This window comes from Uloborus diversus, chromosome 1, assembly GCF_026930045.1.
Source record: "Uloborus diversus isolate 005 chromosome 1, Udiv.v.3.1, whole genome shotgun sequence".
NCBI lineage: Eukaryota > Metazoa > Arthropoda > Arachnida > Araneae > Uloboridae > Uloborus > Uloborus diversus.
This window is the reverse complement of record NC_072731.1, coordinates 258,615,060-258,638,640: the sequence shown is the minus strand read 5'-3', so window position 1 is coordinate 258,638,640 and position 23,581 is coordinate 258,615,060.

Below are 23,581 nucleotides of genomic sequence, written 5' to 3'. Positions count from 1 at the left end.
AATTAAAACCAAAATATTTTGCATTGAAAAGATATTCCTTATTCTACGATACATCGACTAAAGTTTTACATTTCAAAAATTAAAAAAAAAAGTCTTTTCATAGACGAGATAGACTCATCGCTGTAAACACTTCAAAACTATGAATTAAAACCAAAATATTTTGAAAATAAAATATAATATTAGTGTATAAGAGAGGCCTTTTTTGTTTTGCTGAAAAACTTGCAAAGTTTTTGAATAAAAATTAGCATTTTAGGATAGTGAAAATGAAAGCTCGCTTGCACATCCTGCGGTAAAAGCATTCCCTTTTATACTTTTTAGAGGGAAAAAAATAAAACCCAGAAAAGTTTTTCAGCAGCAAGAATTCTTGCATTTGAGCTCACGGGGCTGTTTCTGAATGAAAATTTATTAGCAAAAATCTTTTTTTTTTTGTAACATTTTTTTTTTACTAAGAGAAAATAAATTAGCTAAGTTTTTTTTTCTCACTGTTTATTCGAACGGATTACCTTTTTTTGTAACTTCCATGTTTTTGTGTTGTATGGCAATAATAGATGATGCTTAATACTGTGCATTATCCGTAGTTATGGATATGCATTACTTAATTTGATTTTCTTTACTAATAATAAAGCTGAAAGTCTCTCTGTCCGGAGGATGTCTGGATGTCTGGATATCTGTAGGATGTCTGTGACGCGCATAGCGCCTAAACCGTTCGGCCGATTTTCATGAAATTTCGCACGAAGTTAGTATGTAGCATGGGGGTGTGCACCTCGAAGCGATTTTTCGAAAATTCGATGTGGTTCTTTTTTTATTCCAATTTTAAGAAAAAAACTATCATAAATTACGAAATTATCATAACGTGGAACCGTAACATGGGTACAAGCCAATTGGCGAGAAATTTCACCATACATTATTTGTAAATATACAGGCGAACCAAAAGACCTTTAATTTTTCTATGACGGGCGAAGCCGTGCGGGTGCCACTAGTTATAAATAAACTAGTGGTACCCGTACGGCTTTGCCGGTAGTAGAAAATTAAAGGGCCATTTGGTTCTCATGTATATTTACAAATAATGGATGATGAATTTCTCGCAAATTGGCTATGTTCATTTGCTTACCTATGTTACGGTTCCACGCTATGATGATTTGTTAATTTACTTTTCCACGTTGTGATAATTTGCTCGGTAAAATTTTCTAAAAATTGCAATAGAAAAAGAACAAAATTGAGTTTTTGAAAAATCGCTTCGAGGTGCACACCCCTATGCTGCAAACTAACTTTGTGCCAAATTTCATTAAAATCGGCCGAACGGTCTAAGCGCTATGCGCGTCACAGACATCCTGACAGATAGAGATCCAGACAGACTTTCAGCTTTATTATTAGTAAAGAAGGCAATATTCGATTGTGTTGAACACTTTGCATGATCCTTAATTGTGGAAAAGCATAATTTATTCTGACTGCCTCTATTAAGAACTTTTATTAGAATATTATATGATTTAGTAGTCTACGTTTTAATAAAAAAGTTTAGTGAGAAAGTCAAATCTATTTCTTTAAACGTTTAGTTTGAGACTTTACTACTTATAGAACTACTCATAAAAAGCTTTTTAAATAAAATTGCATTAAATATAAGAACGAAAAAAAATATTAACTTACTATAAAGATTACATTTGAAGTCAGTGATGTTTCTACCATGTCAGGAGGCAAAAAAAAAAAAAAAAAAAAATGTGTACGCAACATATCAGTTGCGTTTCGTATTTCTGCAGCAAACAGCATTTTTCTTTATTTTTTCATAATGGCATAGATGTCAAATGTGTCACTGTAACATTACTGACATCTGGCAGTCTTTCAAAAAAGAGCGTTTGGGAAAAATAGCTGGTCCGAAGGAAATGTAAACATATAATTTGTTGCTTTTGTGTACGATTGAGTAAGTTTTTCCCCTTGTATACAAATAAAAATAAATTTTGCAATGCCCCTTTTTGAGGCCATATTTTTATTATTTGCGCATAATCCAACTGAATGGTCTATCCTCTACCCTATCCGATGCAAGTTTCAAAGCAGGACGAAGGAGGAACCCCGGAACAACATACAGTAAGCTCACTATTATCATCTTCGGAATAGGGTGTCACGATAACCACGGTTAAGCAAAACCCCCGGATAATCCGAATAATAGGTGAAAAACGATACTTAGTGTATACAACAGCTAAAAAATATTAATAACACTCACACATGCATTTAAATAAAACTAAAAGCATTGCTACGTTGCATCTATTAACATTGAATAAAACGAGCTTACGTGTGCATCACATGACTACCTTTTATGCCAATTTAATGATAATAGCGCCTTGGAGTAAGCAAGGAAATACTAAATAATTTCATCCGTAGTTTCTTGAGAACCGAAGCAAAAAAAAAAAAAAAAAAAACACAGATTTATTTCCACATTATTGGCAATTTTAACGTGATTCAGTGGTTAACTCTTTAAATATCGTCAACATTGGCCGAATTAAAACCAGATTTAAAAATTTAAGAACAAATCGCCAAATATTTCGCCAAGTTGGCGACAATACTTGACGGCTAAGAGCTTGGCGATGTATCGCCAAGTGTTTGACAAATTATAACACCACTTGAGTTAGCACTGAAATTAACAATGATTTCTCACCCCCCAAAAGGTCTAAAAGATCCCCTTAGGAACATCCGAATGCAACCAAAATTGAAGGTGCACAACTAGACCCCACTAGGAGTCCACGTACCAAATTTCAACTTTCTAGGACATTCCGTTTTTGAGTTATGCGAGATACATACACACATACGCACATACATACGTACATACGGACGTCACGAGAAAATTCGTTGTAATTAACTCGGGGGTCGTCAAAATGGATATTTCGGGTATCTGTACGTTCCTAGGCATATCTCCACGTGTGGTCGGGTCGAAAAAAAAACTCAACATTCATTCGGGGGTGAGAAAAATGGAAATTAAGGCCGACTTTTGAGTGAAATTTTTTTCGCGAATACATTACTTGCTTTTTTGTAAAAGAAAGTAAAAATATAGGTAAAATCTAAAAGCGAACCATAACACAATCATAACTAAAAAAAAATCATTAAGAAAAAAAAGACCCGCGAAAATACAACTCAGTATTCATTCGGGGGAGAGCAAAATGGAAATTAACGCCGATTTTTGAGTGAAATTTTTTTCGTGAATACAATACTTCCTTTACTATGTAAAAGGAAGTAAAAAGGTATGCATCTTTGTCTTTTTGCTCTTCAAGTTTCGCATAGAACCAAGTTTATTTACCTGATTTTCAAACGGACTGTTTCAGTCGGTTTTCAATAACTTGTCTCCTTTTCAATTCCCACTTTTTATTCTCTCCCTATATATATTTTGTATATCTTGTTCAAGTTTTCAGTCATTAATAAAAAACTTTTTATTCATCCACTCAAGTTTAAATACATTTTTTAAAACTTGTAGTGGATGACACTTTATGTTAACGCAATGAACAAAACGTTTTAAAATATTAATTCAATAATTAAATTTAATTTCTATTTTGACACTTAATACAGCAATTGTGTCATATTTAGGGGAATCTGAGCAAAGTGAAATGAAAAAATATTTACTCTGCTTTTAGCGTCACCTATCTGGTAACATTGTAACTATGTAATAACACATGCAGTCTATTCCAGTCAGTAAAAACCAACTCTGAATATCAAAGCATACGATAACAAAAGCAATTTTTCAAATTGAATATTTTCCATATTTTTTTCTTTTTCCAGAGCTTAAAATATGTCTGATGCGATTATTAAGCAAGTCGATTACCAACATGAACCAGTACATATATTTTGAGCAAACTAAGAAGTAGTAAAATATATTTAAAGTGTGAAAAAGTATGTATTTAAAGTGTATTTAAAATGTATTTAAAGTGTGTGTGGAAATAGAACAATTCAAATTTATATGAATAATATTGTTTCAATTTCTCATTGGAGTTTTTTGCATTAGTGTATCCAAGTGCTTAAACTGTCCGTTTATTTTTTTGAGCAATCACGATTGCTTATTGCTTTCATTTGACTGTTTTTGGCGTCCTATCATTTTATTTTCCCACCGCCACCCTCCGCACCATCACCGTCGACCGGCTCCTCACGATGCTGCTCCTATAGCGAAATTCGTCTCCAGGTTGCGCCCATGTCCTACACACACGCGCATACACACACGCACACATACACACACGCACACATACACACACGCACACATACACACACATACACATACACACACATACACATATATACACACACACACAAACACATACACACACGCATACATACAGACACCAACACACACACAAAAACATACACACAACTACCCACACATTCATGCCTGCTCACAGAAACAAACACATATGCCTACACACATACACATGCCCCCCCTCCACACACATTCATTCACACAACTACCCACACACTTATGTTAGCACACAAACGCAAACACACATGCCTACACACAAACACACATACCCCCTACACACAAACACACATACCCCCCACACACAAACACACACGCCTACATACACACACTCGTGATTGCGAAAAACATAATTTGAATTCAAGATGTCAAAATTCAAATTACTTATTTTTCTTTATTTTGCTTTTAAAATTTTGCCTTATTTTTCCATTATTGCTTAAATTGGAATTCTCAGCCACAGTCAAAGTGTACATCACGCATATACATAATATAATGTTTGCCTCATCGAGCGCTAATATTTCTAACATCTTCCCATTTGTCATGCGTTTTAAACAAACACTAGAGTAAGCAAACACCTGTAAAACATAGTAGTTACTCGGAGAGTACATCCCTTGATCCGTAAGCCCCTTCAGTGCATCAAATGAATCATTGCGTTAATTCATGACAGCAAACAAACCGGAGCTGCTAATGGCCTGTGCCTTATTTCGTTGGTGATTTATTGAAACGTCCTGACTACACTGTAACTGTATAAAGTGAATTTTGACATCTTGACACGACTGCATTATAACAAGCTGCATTATACTTTAAATTTCTCTAATCTATCACTAAAAAAAAGTTATTTAGTTTTAGTTTTATCGTCTAATTTTTTATGAATATTTACGTAAACTCCCGTAATTATCTTTTGAAAATTTCATTTCTGAAATTCAAAATTTTTTTCTAGGATTTTCTGAAAAATCAAGTCAGTTCCAAAATACGATTTAATCTTGTCGAATTTCTTTTTTTTTCCAGTTACAGATCATTTAAAGCTCGTAAAAAAGGTCATACAAAACGAATATGTTGAAAATTCAGCCTACAGTGGCTCCCAAAAGTGTTCGTACACCTACGACTTTCAATGAAATAGGATCCTATCTATTGGTTAGAATTAATATTTTGGAATTGGTATTTAATTATAAGATCTAGGATCAATTTTGAATAAAACTATATGAACATTAAAAAAAATATTAAAACTTAATTTTTTAAAAATCAAAAACCAAAACGTGCTAGAAAGTCTATCTCACAAAAGTTTTCGTACACTTTAAAAAATGTGTATATATTATTGAATAATCTAACTTTTTATTAAGTTGTTATTTAGTAGAATATCATGCAGTATCAAAAACACCTTTTAAACGTCTGGGAAAAGATTTCATTCTCTTTTCTTTCTTTTTTTGCGCAATTTCTGAGTAAGTGTTCAACCACACTTCTTGTGTGTCTTACTGTTTCTAGCTCTATTTTCGTTTCAAAGCCATATTTTCGTATTTAGCCTCAAGATATCTCTAAATACTATGTTACATTAAGTTTAAATATGGAGATTAAAGGGGTACTTTCTGAACTTTAGGACAATTTTGAGGCACTAGACGGAAACGTTGAAAACCGCGTGCTTCTTATCGTTATCTTGATAAAAAATAAAGTTTTTTCCGATAACCAAATTTTTTGCTAAAAGTTTAAAATTAGTTATTAAAATATTTAAATGAACAGCATGATTCATTATTTCATCAAAAAATTCGAAACTGCCAAGTCCTCCCCAAGTCCTTGCTGATATACACCCTCACACAAAAACACCTTCACCGTCCAAATTAACTGGTCCAATTAACTTCTTAAGATTAAGTTCCTAATTTAATCTTCTATTTACAATTATACAACAATTTAACCAAAAATGTTAAATTCATTTTTATCTGTAAGTAAGACGTAATTCTAAAATGCTTTGAGCTTATTTATCATTGATTTTGCGACGAAAAGCGTAAGCTTTCTGTTTTTCTCACGGCTAAGAAAATTTCCGGGAAGAGGTCCCATTTAATCCAGCTAATCAGAGCGACTTAGCGAACAATTTTAGGTGAAAATTAAGTGTAAAAATTTTCATTTAACTCTGCAGAAACTTTTCCACCACTCAAATGTGTATTTTTCATAAATTTTTTAACTGTAAATCTCCGATCACGCTTTGTCAACTTTTCCGGTTGATCTTTTCTTACCTTGTTCTTGGTCCGATTCTTTTCTTTAAATCATTTTATCAAGCACTTTACTATAGAATGGAAGAAGTTAACTAACTTAGAGACATTTCAAACCGATTTACCGCTATCGTGAGGAAAAAATTCAAATTTCGAATGTGTTTGTGGTTTTTTACGAATACCAACCATTTTTAAGTAATAAGCACAATATTAATTAATAAATAAACAAAAAAATAAAGCCAAATGACTTTTAAGAGTCAGCACAATACAAAAATAATAAAAAAGGACACATGATAATTTTAATCATGAATTTATTCGAAAGTATTTGAGTGTACGACGACTTTTGTGGCGTATTATTTCTCTGTCTTTTCGTTTTTTGACTACCAGTTCTGTGCCAAATTTCATGAAAATCTGCCGAACGGTCTAGGCGCTATGCGCGTAACAGACATCCAGATCCAGTCTTTCAGCTTTATAACTATTAAAGAGTGTTAGTCATTTCTTTTTTTATTGATACAGCAATCATTTGAATAAATCACCGAATTCATATAAATGCAAAATTGCCCCATGAATGTAGTCAACGGCAAAACTTTCTTAAATCTGCATTTGCTTATGAACCATTAAAATTATCCAGTAAAACCACTTCGATATAACATTTCATCTGCTTTTTAAAACTTTTAAAAATATCTGCGGGTATAGAAGTTAGGAAAATATTATGAATATATATTAGTTCGCTCATGATTCATTGTACACTTTGAGATTTTAACAGCAGGCAATAAAAGTCAAGTATCATTTTAGAAGCTAGTCTTTCACAAACATTAAAAAAGTGGTGAAATCGTCAACAACAGTTAACTCTTAGAAACATCAAGCAGGAAAACTAGAATTTATAGCCGTGTGGAATAAAATAAAGTCAGATATATTCCGCTTAGACGTAAGACAACTTAAAAGCTCAGCCCCATTAAATGGAGCTATAAACAAATCTTTTCTTGATGGCGTTCTATACGTATGATACATTTAAACGGCTTTGACTTAACAGTAGAGTTTTAGAACTTTTTAACTTATCTTTTATACCAGGGCTTCGCAACCGGTGTGCCGCGGCACACTGGTGCGCCGCAACAAGGATCCCGGTGTGCCGCAGTATTTTCGTAGTTATATAAAAAGAAACAGCCTTGATGTATTTTATTTTAAAGTTACGACCGAATAGTGTTTGATTTGTTCTGTAACTTCTCAATTCACCCTGTCGATCATGTGCAATAAGACATACCTAACAAAGAGAGAGGCGGGATTTGCTGTCCCACCTCTTTTAAACTGCTTGTGATCCTATTACTTTTAGTTTTTGAAAAAGGATTCTAATTTCTACGAAATCAACTAATTATACTGATTTTTTTTTCTGAATCTGTCGTAAACGGGAGTATCTCCCCCTCCCCCAAGCAGGGATCGTGTCCTCCCGTCCAGAATTTTAGCCTCAGCTTTAGCTTTTGTTTTCCTCTTTTCCAGTTCCGATTCAAATTTCATTTTATCGTAGTTTCTCATAGCTCGATTCTGAGACTTAGCAAAATAGAAATTAAAAGAAAACAAAAAATCAAACTGCAAAAACAAAATCTAAAACGAATGAATATTTTCGGTTATTGCTGTTTAAACAATTCTGAGAGTAAAGTGAAGAGTGCAGTTGTCTTTACTTTTACCTGTTGCATACGTTGGCATCAGACATGTATTGCTCTTTTGAAGATTTTTTTCTTGATCTATAAAAAGCAAATCAGCAAAAAAGAAAAAAAAAATTTTTTTCAAACTTATGTTTGCTATTGGCTTTATTATTATTATCATTATTTATTCAGTTTATTTTAGACACAAATTATTCACGTTCAATTTACCGGCAAAGACATTCTGGCTTCTCTTCATATGCTCAGTGTGTTATTCGGATGGGCCCAAAACATCCGCTTTAATTACGAATGTGATGTTGAAAAATTTTTGGTTAAAGAAGGATCATCAGCTGCTAAGTCTGCTACTGAATGTACTGATGCAGATGGATCTAAAAGTAAAAAGGTTAAGTCGCTGAGTAGGCAGTACAGGGAAGGATATCTGGCGTTCGGTTTTTCATGGATCGGAGGTGTAAAATCACCAAGACCTGAGTGTCTCAATTGCAGGGAGAATTTTTTAAATGAAGAGATGGTTCCTAGCAAATTGAAACGTCACGTGTCTTACCTAGGCAAAGACATCGGATACTTCAAGCAATTGCAGGCAGAGAACTCGAAGCAAAGTTCCTTCATGAAAGCCAGCGCAAAAAGTTCTGAAAGGGCTCAAGAAGTTAGCTTTAATGTTGCACGGTAAATTGCCAAAACGAAAAATTCACACACTATCGGTGAAACGCTTATTTTACCACCGTGCTAAGAAATGCTAGGGGAATGCTAGGACCCGAAGCAGAGAAGGAGGTGGTTCGAGTGCCACTTTCTGATGACACTATCAGAAGACGAATTGATGACACGTCGAGTGACATAGAAGCAACATTGAGAAATTACGAGTAGCTGGAAAATTTGCATTTCAAGTTGATGAATCAACAGACATCGGAAGCAGTGCACAACTCATAGCCATTGTGCGCTTTGTTGATGAGGGACGCATTAAAGACCATTATCTTTTCTGCAAAGAACTTTCTCAACGTGCAACCGGTGATGAGATATATTCCGCGTTACAGATGAATATCTGAAAAGTAACGGGATTCAGTCCAAAATTGCACAAGTGTTTGTAGCGACGGAGCTGCAGCAATGACAGGACCTATCATAGGGTTCTTGTCGAATGTGGAAAATCGTAATCCAAGTTTTCAAACCAGAAATAATTTCCTCCATCGTGAAGCTCTCATGGCAGAGAACTTACCAGATGAGCTGAAGTCAGCTTTGGCTGAAAAATCGTGAAAATCGTGAATTTCATAAAATCGAGTCCGCTTAATTCCCGTCTTTTCTCCGTACCTTGTGAATAAATGGGGGCAGATCACAACTCCCTACTTGTCATACAGAGATTCGCTAGGTTTCACGTGGTAAGGTACTATCAAGAATTTTTCAATTGTGGAACGAGGTACGACATTTTTTTATTGTAAAAACCGAAATACAGTACGCTAGTTTGCTGCAAGACAAATATTGACTGGCATAACTACCGTACATGGCTTATATTTTTGAACACCTTAACGAATTGAATCGGATAATGCAAGGACAAGGAGAGAATTTGGTTACATGTATGGACAACCTAAACAGGTTCAAATCAAAAATTCCGCTGTGAAGAGATCGTGGCTCATTGGACATGTTCAAACGGACCGTCAACATAATATGTGAAGGAAATGGCATGGAAGAAAAGCTGCTGAATGTGGTGGCAGAACATTTAGTCATAGTTCAGAACATGTTAAAGCACTATTTTAAGAAAACTAACATGTATGACTGGATTCGCGACTCATTCTCTTTATCTGAGGATGCATCAATTAAAGCGCGATTTTGAGTGCGCGAAAAAAATTTATGGACCTCAAGAGCGACCGTTTTCTTAAACTTAAGTTGAGCAAAGTGCCTCTAGACGAATTTTGGTGCTGGTTAAAAATGAGTATCCCACCATCTCTTGTCTTGCTATTGATGTGCTGCTACCATTTTCAACTACATATCTTTGCGAACTCAACTTCTCAGCTCTCATACTTATAAAAAACAGCAAGAGATCGTCTCTAAAGTGCCTAGATCAAGAACTTCGTGTAGCTCTTTCCAGCATAGAGCCGAGCATCAAACGTATTTGTTCCTCAACACAGGTTCAAGTGTCTCATTAGAGTCAAGCGGAAGTTATGTGCTTGGTTTTAACTTCTTGCTTGCTTTTTTCTTGGAACATTTTTTAATAAATCGTTTATGTGCAATGTGCACTTTAATATCATGTTTGACAGAAATGCTTTGAAACATATCAAGCGTAATTTTCTGTAAAATCTGATATAGGTAGTTTTGTTGTTCATTATCAACCTCAATGCGTTCGAAACATTTCTACTTTCTAAATAAATTTAAACACACTACGTTAGTTATAACTTTTATTTATATGAAAAAAGTCTTCCCCCTTTTTTTACCAGTGAATGATAAAAACATTTCTATATCACCATTGCGAAATTAAGTCCAGTGTGCCCCGTTGATCTAGAATTTTTTTAATTGTGCCGTAAAGTAAAAAAGGTTGAGGAGCACTGTTTTATACGATTCGAGAGGGCAAGGGCTTTAAACTCGTTAACATATTTTTCTAGACGCAGCTAAATGGAAGATATATTGCGCACTGCGATTTTCAAAAATTTTGTTTTTAAATTTCGTTACGACTGACTATTATAGCTGCAGAAACTTGTATTTTAAATTGGTAGGGGCAAAAAGCTTTTGAACAACTTTAATCGTTTCTGGTACAAGAAGCGTACATCAATTAATTAAAAGAGTGACTGCTAATAACATGGTAAAATATTTCGATCAATACTGCAATGAAAGTCATTGCTAAAGAGTTTTAAAACTAAATTCATCCACAAACTTTTTTACTTTCTTCTATAGATTAAATATAGAAGCAAATGTTAGATTCGTGTAAATTTTTGAATTTCGAAGGGATTCGAACGTTTTGAGGAGTGCTGAGTCCATTTCGACCATTTTTGGAAAATGTCTATGTGTGTGTGTGTGTGTGTGTGTAACCGTTTTTTTTTTTTTTTTTTTTTGTGGCCGCTCTACGGCAAAAACTACCGCATGAAATCTAACGAAATTCAGTACACATATGTGCCTCAATGTGAACTTGTGCCCGTTGGGTTTTGGCGAAAATTACTCCAAAGGGGGTGGAGCAATGGGACGTTTCTTGAGTTATGCGTGCCTGCTATTCCCCAAAAAGTAACAAACGGAATCAAACAAAATTTAGTCCATGTATTGCTCTTAACATGTACAGGTGTTGATTCAACTTTGGCGTTAATAGTTCAAATGGGGGCTGAGTTATAGAACGTTTTTCGTCGTCACTTGTGACTGCTATATCTCTAGAAATAATGAACGGAATCAAACAGAAATTTATCGACGAGTAGCCCTTAGAGGGTACAAGAGCTGATTTTATTTTGACGTCAATAGCTGAAAAGGGGGTGATGCTATCGAACGTTCTTTTGTTTTCATTGCGAGTGCTATTTCTCGAAAAGTAATGCTTCGTTTTGGATGGAATTTGGAATAAATGTGAACCTATATGTAAAAAGGAGTTGGTTAAATAAGGCACCAATCACTCCAAGCGTGGGGGGGGGGGAGCTGATTTTTGATTTTTGTGTGCGAATAAAAATAGCTTTATTAATGCAACAATAAGAAAGATAAATCGTCATAGACTTTCGTCTGCGTATTTCTCGTGATTTTAATTATATGGAAATGATCGGCTATATTTTCTCACTGATTTGAAATTTTTAACTCTTGCCATCTTATGTTTGTTAACAAATAAAATGTTTGAAATGAATTCAAGCAAGGCTTTTAAAATTCAACTTTTGCTCTTTGCTTTACTTTTGCGATAATTCGGAAATTGAGACGGTCGTCAAGTTCTTGTGTGCGTAATTTTTTTTTTTTTGCTGGGAATATTGCTTTCTCATCAAGCATGGGGAGGGATCAGAATTCATAAGAAAGACGTAGAAGAAAGATTCGTGATAGCCACAACATACTAGTTTTATTGTGTTTTTAAACAACCTCTAACACTGCCGTACTAAGCGCAATTGCAGCTGAATTCAAATTGAGAAATTGCTTTTTAAAGTTTTGTATCTTCATACTTGATTCAAATGCAAGTTTTTCAAAAATTTCAAAAAATATTTTCCAAATTACAAATGACACAAAAATATTGAATTTAGGTTGAAACATGTTAGAAAGAATCAACTGGTGACTGTATTTTGGCATTGAAAAAAAGTGCAGACAAGACTTTTGTGCTTAGCACGTAGGAATAGATAACTAGACATTATTGTACATAATGTAAAACTAATACATAAGGTGAAGGCGTACAAATTGGTTCAAGACTCCACCGTTATAAACTACTTACAGTGGTGGTAAAAAAAATTGCATCACCCTCGCATTTTCACAACAATGGGATTATGTGAGAAGTTTTGGTCGACCGATTAACGATGAATATATGTGAAATTCTGCAAAACTTCTGAAATAAACATTTAACAGCAGGAATCCGATCATTGTTTACGTAGATCGGGGCTGTTTCCGGGCCAAAGCAAACTGCTGATCCCATGCTCATTTTTCCATTTCTGAACCTGCGTGTGAGTTTAGAGAAAAAAAAATACTTAACCCTATGTCAATTTAAGTCTAATGGCAGGATAAAGGTTTTTAAATTGTTACTTACCAGTTTTGCCTCTAAGACACGGAGCAGAATCCTCCTGGAAAATGACGTTTGGAACTGACGTAAAGTGATCCCGGATAGTAGGAAGCAATATCTCCTCCAAAATGCCGATATACACCAGAGCGTTTAACTGTTCCTAGCACAAAGTGAAGCCCACCAACTCCTTAATCAGAAATACATCCCCAAATCATCTGGGATACGGGATGCTTGACTGTGTGTTGAATGCAGTCGGGATGGTATTCTTCTCCTTTGCGGCGCGGGTGATGCAATTTTTTTACCACCACTGTAAGATAGATTTATTGACCAAGAGCTGACTACACCAAAAAGCAAGGCACAAGAAGCGAACCATTGTGCAATCCGTCTGACAGGTAGTGTAAGGGTTCTAAAGCGTGGACAGGTCAATGGAAGGTCACGGGAGGTCATTGTGACCTACCAAAATTTTTTTTCATTCTGCAATTTTCTCTAGAGATTCGGCAAATTTGACGACAGAATTGCACTTTTAAGATATGTGTGAGTGCTCAAATTTTATCAATTCGTAAAATTAGGACGTTCAATCGGAAAATTGAAAATTTCGTCTCCTCAAAAATTTAGTTCGAGACGTGGGCTGTCATTCAATGCTGACAAATTTTGTGCATAATTTGTCAAAAAAAGTTTCAAAATGAATTATATTAGTAATCTTTCAGAAGTTTTCCCAAACTTCTAATGATTTTTATTCCAAAGTAGAAAATCGCCCGTCAAGGTATGAGGGTGAAAATTGCTTCCACATTTGAACGAAGCAATTGCCTGCTTGGAGATATTCTGATGATTAAAATTTTAACTCTAACTCCAGTAGATTAACCCTTAACTCCAGCAGATAGCATTCATTGTTGTCCCCTTTTTCGTTCCTTCATTCTCCAAAATCGACAGCCTTACTAGTAAAACAGCTAAGTTACCGGATCCAGTTCCAGCCGTGTCAAAATACAGCATTTCCATGCACGTCATACATTACCAAAAAATATTGCCCAATTATCATGCTATGACGCGAGTTTCATGTTGGTGACGTCAGAGCGTTACTCGATCAGTGAGTTCGATATTATGTATATGAAATTAGAAGTAGTTATTAAGTTCCCACAAACGATACTGATTTGGCTCAAACTTAACATTTCTGAAGTTCTTTTTTCCTTTTACAAAAACGGAAGTATTGTATTCGCGAAAAAAATTTCACTCAAAAATCGACCTTAATTTCCATTTTTCTCACCCCGGAATGAATGTTGAGATTTTTTTTCAACCCGACCACACGTGGATAAGGGCCTAAGAACGTATAGACATGCGAAATATCCATTTTGACGATTCCCGAGTTAATTGCAACGAGTTTTCTCGTGACGTCTCTATGTACGTATGTGCGTATGTATGGCGCATTACTCAGGAACGGTATGTCCTAGGAAGTGGAAATTTTGTACGTAGGCTCCTAGCGGGGTCTAGTTGTGCACCTCTCCTTTTGGTTGCATTCGGGTGTTACTAAAGGGGTATTTTACCCCTTTTTTTGGGGGGGGGGAATCATTGTTAATTTTGATGTAAACTCAAGTGGTGTTATAATTTGGCGGACACTTGGCGATATATCGCCATTTTGGCCGCCAAGTTTTGTCGCCAGCTTGGCGACAGATTTGGCGATTTATTTATATATTTATTTTTTTTTTTTTAAATCTGATTTCAATTCGGCCACTGTTGGTGATATTTAGAGAGTAAACTATTGAATCACATTAAAATTGCCAGTAATGGGGAAATGACATTAAATTGGAGTAAAAGGAAGTCATGTGATGCACACATCAGCTCGTTTATTTTAACGAACTTTTAACTACACTGAGAAACATGAGTAAAATGACACGAAAGAGTAAATTCACTTGAATATCCACCTGATAATTTTTATGGACATAAAATTACTTATTGTGCTCTTTTGTTTTATCGTTATATTCTAAATTCGTTATGTGAAATATATCTTTAATGTACTGAAACCTGAAAAAGCAACTAAATCAATAAATTAGAAGATTAAAGATATCATTTCTTAATGTTTTGTAATCTTCTTTACTAATAATAAAGCAGAAAGTCTCTCTGTCCGGAGGATGTCTGGATGTCTGGATGTCTGTAGGATGTCTGTAGGATGTCTGTGACGCGCATACCGCCTAAACGTTCGGCCGATTTTCATGAAATTTGGCACGAAGTTAGTATGTAGCATGGGGGTGTGCACCTCGAAGCGATTTTTCGAAAATTCGATGTGGTTCTTTTTTTTATTCCAATTTTAAGAAAAAAAAACTATCATAAATTACAAAATTATCATAACGTGGAACCGTAACATGGGTACAAGCCAATTGGCGAGATACAAAATTATCATAACGTGGAACTGTAACGTCGGTACAAGCCAATTGGCGAGAATATTCACCATACATTATTTGTAAATATACAGGCGAACCAAAAGACCTTTAATTTTTCTATTACGGGCGAAGCCGTACGGGTGCCACTAGTTACTAATAATAAAGCAGAAAGTCTCTCTCTCCGGAGGATGTCTGGATGTCTGTAGGATGTCTGGATGTCTGTGACGCGCATAGCGCCTAAACCGCTCGGCCGATTTTCATGAAATTTGGCACAAAGTTAGTATGTAGCATGGGGGTGTGCACCTCGAAGCGATTTTTCGAAAATTCGATGTGGTTCTTTTTCTATTCCAATTTTAAGAACAAAACTATCATATGATGTGCGAGTAAATTACGAAATTATCATAACGTGGAACCGTAACATGGGCACAAGCCAATTGGCGAGATACGAAATTATCATAACGTGGAACCGTAACATGGGCACAAGCCAATTGGCGGGAAAATTCACCATACATTATATTATTTGTAAATATACAGGCGAACCAAAAGACCTTTTAATTTTTCTATTACGGGCAAAGCCGTGCGGGTACCACTAGTGTGAAATATATCTTTAATGTACTGAAACCTGAAAAAGCAACTAAATCAATGCATTAGAAGATTAAAGATATCATTTCTTAATGTTTTGTAATTACTCATAATATTACTGCGATATTCTTCTTTTTGCATGCACTGGAACGTGTTGTTGCTACATTAGAGAAATAATTAAAGAAATGCAATTTTATTTATTATACCCGCACGGCTTTGCCCGTAATAGAAAAATCAAAAGGTCTTTTGGTTCGCCTGTATATTTACAAATAATGTATGGTGAATTTTCTCGCCAGTTGGCTTGTACCCATCTTACGGTTCCACGTTATGATAATTTCGTATCTCGCCAATTCGCTTGTGCCCATGTTACGGTTCCACGTTATGATAATTTTGTAATTTACTCGTCCATTCTATGATATTTTTTTTCTTAAAATTGGAATAAAAAAAGAACCACATCGAATTTTCGAAAAATCGCTTCGAGGTGCACACCCCCATGCTACATACTAACTTCGTGCCAAATTTCATGAAAATCGGCCGAACGGTTTAGGCGCTATGCGCGTCACAGACATCCTACAGACATCCTACAGATATCCTACAGACATCCAGACATCCAGACATCCTCCGGACAGAGAGACATTCAGCTTCATTATTAGTAAAGAAATCAAATATTGAATACCAGCCAAAAGTTTTTGTTCTTAATTAATCTGGAACTACCGGTTCTCTGGAAAAAAAAAATCCCATCAAAATTACTTAAGCGTCCATAAGAAGGAAATGTTTTTTTTTCCTGAACTTTTCTTCATTGTTTTTAAGCCATTTTAATTACGCATTAAAACTCAATAATGCAGAAAAAAGCGAACTAGTTAGAATATTGGCCGAGAAAAAATTAATTTGAGTATTGTTTTTCAATCCCGTTGGCAAGGCTGATCTTAATTAAAAAAATTCTGGATGACCTTAATTAATTTTATGATCATTTCAATAATTATTTTTGCTGATTTCTCGATGATTTTTTTTTTTTTTTTTGGCGCATTTCACGGTTATTATAAATTTCACAGCACAATGAACTGTAAAAAACAAATATCGTGCAAATGAGTTATCTCGGTGGAATAAAATCAAAATTGTTTGTATTAGTATTAGCTTGTGACTTGTTCTTAATTGAACTTTAATTTTGTTTTGTACTAGTGGTACCCGCACGGCTTTGCCCGTAATAGAAAAATTAAAAGATCTTTTGGTTCGCCTGTATATTTACAAAAAATGTATGTTGAATTTTCCGCCAATTGGCTTGTACCCGTGTTACGGTTCCACGTTATGATAATTATCGTATCTCGTCAATCGGCTTGTGCCCATGTTACGGTTCCACGTTATGATAATTTCGTAATTTACTCGTTTATCTTATGATAGTTTTGTTCTTAAAATTGGAATAGAAAAAGAACCACATCGAATTTTCGAAAAATCGCTTCGAGGTGCGCACCCCCATGCTACAAACTAACTTTTTGCAAAATTTCATGAAAATCGGACGAACGGTCTAGGCGCTATGCGCGTCACAGAGATCCAGACATCCAGACATCCTCCGGACATCCAGACAGAGAGACTTTCAGCTTTATTACTATTAAAGAAGGATACATTGCTTAAGAATCACGATTTAAATGCTTTTGAGATGCAATTTGTTAAAAGTTTTAAGCTTATTTACTTAAAAAAAAAAATCAAAGCAATATACAGGGTGTCTTTTAATTAACCTACAACTCTAAAGAGAAATAACACAAGAATCGTTCCACATTGCACTGTAAAACTTTTTTTATTTTAATGAACATCGAAGAGGAAATAAAGTCAGAATGTTTTCGAAATGAGAACTTTTAGAAGAGATACAGTGGTGCAATCTAGTCACGAAATCATCAGTAACTCGTTCGAGTGTTTATTTTTTAATGCTTGCAAATTGAAAATGAGTCAGGAATGCATTTCTTGAGGGCATTGAGGTCAATCGGCTTCTTCTTGTACACTACGTCTTTCATGTGACCACAAAGATAGAAGTCACGCGGATTCACACGGTGGATGCAATGCACCAGGATAGTTATTCGGGTATTGGTAAACAATATTCCTAGTTCCAAACACACTGTTAATGGTATCAAACACTCTAGAACGCTACATATATATATATATATATATATATATATATATATATATATATATATATATATATATATATATATATATATATATATATATATATATATATATATATATATATATATATATATACAGTCGGACCTCCATATATCGAAATAGCAAATTTCCGGAAAAAAATTCGATATATAGAAATTTCGATACGTAGAAACGATTTTATTTTATCATAAAAATCTCCTAAAACATTAAAATTAAAGCTAATTTTTGTGTATGAAACCTAATTTATAATTTATACGAGCATCGGATTAAATTAATGAATAAAGTGAAATGAAAGTTAAGAATTAAAAATATAACAGAAATTACATTTTTGTGCCTTCATGCAACTTCATTCTTCGGCAATTCAACTTGATCCGCAACATTAGGGGAGTTTCGTTTTGACAATGTAATCGAGAGAAAAGTAAAAAATCTACTTAACTTGAATGATTTTTACTGCAGCTAAAACGACTAGGAACGATAATCAACAGACAAAAGACTTGAAACTGATTTTACAATGTTACTGGTTACAACTAAGATAGTATTTGAAATAAACTTGAGGGAATTTAGAACTCTAGAACGAAACAACGACCTATCTACACACCCCTCAACATCAGATTCCTTATGAGTTTCGTAGCAACCTTTAGTGAACATAATTTTCTCCCCTAACGTTTATTTTTAATGAGACAAACAGCCTAAAGAAGAAAAAAAAATCTACGAATGTCTCGAAAAAAATTCGATATATAGAGATTTTTTCGATGTATAGAAACAATTTTTCTATGTAATGAACATAGAAATTTGCTTGGATTTCGATATATAGAAAATTTCGATATGTGGAAGTTCGAAATATGGAGGTCCGACTGTATATATATAACAACAAATATATACGGTCTTCTGTTGAATATCGCACTTTGGGAGATATATTCGTACTGGTGGGAAACCAACGTGAAACAGTTCCCTAATGGAATCCTCCGCCACTGCATCAATCAGCAGCACCATGTAGGGAGGTTCTGCGATTCATTTTAAAGTTGTAGGTTAATTAAAAGTAGCCCTACAACTTTATGAATATATTAATGTTTATATTAATGTATCTTTATATTGTATATTAATGTTTCATATGATTAATATGGAGTCGCCTACACACTAGAGTTTGCTCAATGAAAGTCTTGTGGCAATTTCAAACTTTTCTTGTACGGGATCTTAATGTCAAACCTCTGCAATCAATTTTTAAAATTCATTTAAAATATCATCCGAACAATGCAAGTATGAGACAGTTGTTTAGTTCAATTACGAATTGAACAGTTGGTTGCGAGTCATTTGTGGAAGCTTTTCAATTTTTCAATAGTTGGGGAAAACCTAAGCAACACCACATGCATGTTGTCCGGTTAGGTTTTCCCCAATAGGGAAGTTGCAACCTATTAAATGTTCATATTTTGGCTATTGCATATTGTTAATTGACCCTCAAAACTAAAAAATTCACCATCGCCGAATTTTAAAACACCATGGTTGATTTTTAATGAATTTTTAAAAATCCACGCGCAAAAGTGCGCTCTTCTGAAACGTCACGAGCCTACGTCACAGGGCGCGAATGGGCAGCCTTCCGCCGAAGATCCCTTGTTTTCGTAGGGACATTTTGAGCGCACTGATATTTTTATTTTTTAGAAATTCAATAATCCTTTTGAACACATTATGGAGGTCGGATTCGTTAAAGCACAATCTAAATAATCTTCCTCAAATAATATCAATGGTTAAATTCGAATATTTCCGAGAGGATGAGAGGTTTAATGTTCCAGAAACGCGAGGAGATAAGCCTTTTACGTTTCATCTTCGAAGTCGATGCACGTTCTTCGATTTCTCCCATGACATGGGAACCGGTTCGCTAGCGTTTCTCTCCTATCGGACGTCACTTCCTATGCCATCTGACGTCACAGGCGCTTGAACTTTAAAAATTAATTAAAAAAAAATTACTTATCGTATCGCAAAAATTTTTTCACCTATGATGTTCATACATGTTACTCTATCATATAAAAATAAAATTGAAAAATCGAAAACTTCCCTATTATCGTCATTTCCTCAGTGTAAGCCTAAAATACTTTTCCCTCGTTCAATGCTTCTTGGGATCTCATTTTGGAGATTTACACGGTCTTACATTTTCCCCTCCTGGAGTAGAAACAAGTTTCAAATAGTGCATCGCCAAATTTCTTGTCTTAAATGCTTCACTGAACACTTTCAATGGTTACAGGAACTGAAAACAGGAATTCCGTTCAGCAAATCCTTTGGAAACTTCCATAGAAGGTTCCATATAAATGGATTTGCTGTAAGGCACTTGCCTCATTTCAAAGAATAGTCGAGCCCGCTTAATGTAATAGCGAATTCGCCAAGAAGAATTATTCTAGTAAACGAGGTATTCCATTATCTGGGATCAAAATAACAAACTACAACGGTTCGATGCTGAGAAAATGTATTACATTAAGCGGGTTATTCTTTTAACCGATATTCTGATAAGCGGGCTTGATTAGCTTTTCAATACTTTGTCACTCTCCAAAGAGAATAAACATTAACATATTTATTCTCAAGATGACTTCAACAGAAAGGAAAGAAAAAGTTAGCAAACTGTAAGTTTCAATGCTGAGATATGCACATGTTTGTCGTATAGTCTGTTTGCTGAAGCCTGTCCTTCCTTTTGTGTTTCTACACTGAGAGAAATGATTTTTTCAAAAATGAGTACATTCATGCTTTCAAATTTTCTTGAAACCTATTGTTTCAAATATGAGTACCCATGTTTTCAAATAGTGTGTTGAAGTATTTCATACTCAAAAATGAGTACATAATACTCAGTTTTGAAATTATTAAATTTTCAAAAATGAGCACAAATACCTCAAAAATGAGCACACATGTTGATTTGAGTATTTGAACGTTTCAAATTTGAATACCACGTAGTCGGAGCCATTTTGACTCGCGATATGTTCAATTTTGAGCACTTTTTCGTCATTTTTGAAATTGTTGTTTTTAGAGTGTAGTTGAAACGGGACAGTTTCTGGAGTAATAGAGGTGACGTCACTTTGTTGGAGCAAAAGCATATACCTCAAGAAATAATAATAAGAAGAAGACATGCACCAATCTCAGTACCAAAGAGGATGATGAGCCAATGAAGTTCCCTTTAAAGAGAAAAGTAGATCATCAGGCAATCAGAAGCAATATCATCAGATCTGAAATCAGCGCTCAATCTAATATGGACTAAGATCGTGAACCATTTAAAACGTTACCAATTATGTTCATTTATGCTCTGAAGAAACTGGAAGCCAGACCAAATGACAGCCAGAAACACCCTGGATGGACCACGGCTATAAAGCCGCAGAATCCTGTGTTATCATAGTTTTTATTTGGGGACAGTTTTGGTAAAACTTTACATAATTCTGAAATCTTTGACAATAAATAATGCTTGAACTATTGTAAATCGTTCACAATTTACCAATGAACAATAACTGCAGTCAGTTTTCCTTTTGAAAGCAGTGAATATTTGAACTTAATTCATGCGTGTCAAGAACACGTTTACTATTCTAATGATGTTACATTTCAGTTTCAATAAAAAACAGTATGAAATAGCAACACATTCGTATTTTTCTAGCTGCTCTGTCAAAAGAAATCATTGTTTCAGACTGAAAACACTGAATGAAAAGTTAAAAAGAAAAAAAAAGGTTAATTTTATGGAAGAAAGTCAAAAATAGTGTTTGGACTTTGTATTCAGTAGTATGTTTCATTAGTAAATGCGAGCAGTAATAAAATAACTATGTGTTGTAAAAATAATTTTGAAATTAAATAATCCGTAAAAATATTCGTTAAAAAACCCCCCGAAACATATGTACTTTGAGGACATTTAATGAGATTCTTGGATGCTTTATTCAACATTTTGCTGCGCTTAAAATCTTATGTAACATCGCTTTTCATCCAGCCTAAATATTTTAATATAGATAAAACCAGCCGTGTATATATACACGGTAGAAATATGCGGATAAAAATGTTCGTCAAATGCAATTTAGCGTTTGTTATTTTCAGTTAGAGTTTCATTTTACAGTTAGAGTTACAGTTAGAGTATCAAAATGTCTTCCCAAAAAACAAAGAGGTTTCTGAAATAACAACGAGATTGAAAGACTTAAGACGTAGTCAAAAATTTTAACTTTAATGATTCGATGAAAAAAATATCCACTGAGCACTTTGATAACTTTGATAAGTAATTTGATAACTTTTAGCATTAAAACAAGTTTTTTTTCCGTAGGGGAGACCGGGTCTAGTTGATACAGGCTCAAGTTGATACAATCCCAATAATTTTAAAATTTGAATGTGTATGAGAGCGGGAAGCAGAGTATAGGAGGGGCAGGCCGATACCCAGTAACCTGTCAAGTGCCTGAGGAGGAGGTTGCTTGTCCTTTTGTGCTTTTTGGAAAAAAACTGTTTTTGACTGAGAAAAGTAAATCTTTGCTTGATACTTTGACCTGTTTTATATTTTATGTGTGAGGTAGTAGATCAACCAAATACAGTAAAAAAACATCGAGTAATCGGTAGTTCTAGTTATCAGAAGTATCCCCCCACCAAGAATGTTTTATTTTCTACTAGTGGCACCCGCGCGGCTTTGCCCGTAGTAGAAAATTAAAGGTCATTTGGTTCGCCTGTACAAATAATGGATGATGAATTTCTCGCCAATTGGCTATGTTAAATGGCTCGCCCATATTACGGTTCCACGTTATGATGGTTGCGCAATTTACTCTTCCACGTTGTGATAATTTGCCCGGAAAAATTTTCTTAAAATTTGTATAGAAAAAGAACAAAATCGAATTTTCAAAAAATCGCTTTGAGGTGCACACCCCCATGCTACAAACTAACTTTGTACCAAATTTCATGAAAATCGGCCGAACGGTCTAGGCGCTATGCACGTCACAGACATCCAGACAGAGAGAATTTCAGCTTTATTATTAGTACTAGTGGTACCCGCACGGCTTTGCCCGTAATAGAAAATTAAAAGGTCTTTTGATTCGCCTGTATATTTACAAATAATGTATGGTGAATTTTCTCGTCAATTGGCTTGCGCCCATGTTATGGTTCTACGTTATGATCATTTCGTAATTTACTCGTCCATCTTATGATATTTTTGTTCTTAAAATTGGAATAGAAAAAGAACCACATCGAATTTTCGAAAAATGGCTTCGAGGTGCACACCCCATGCTAGAAACTAACTTTGTGCCAAATTTCATGAAAATCGGCTGAATGGTCTAGGCGCTATGCGCGTCTCAGAGATCCAAACATCCATACAGAGAGACTTTCAGGTTTGTTATTTAAAAAGAAAAGAAGAAAGATAAAGTAAGAAAAAAAAAGATGAAGAAAGATAATTTTCAGAATAAATTCTTTCCCATTTTATTAAACTTCTGTGAAAAATGGGCCTAAAATTGAAATAGAAAAAGAACAAAATCGAATTTTCGAAAAATCGCTTCGAGGGGCACAACCCCATGCTACAAACTAACTTTCTGCCAAAGTTCATGAAAATCGGCCGAACGGTCTAGGCGCTATGCGCGTCACAGACATCCAAACATCCTCCGGACAGAAAGACTTTCAGCTTTATTATTAGTAAAGATAAAGATAGTGCCTAGAAAGAGTAGTGTGCCGATCGACGGGGAAAAAGTGAGGTCAGATTTGAGGAAAATCCAGATGGCGCTGCGCTCGAGGAGTACGTTATGCTCCTCAATCAGACTCGTTTT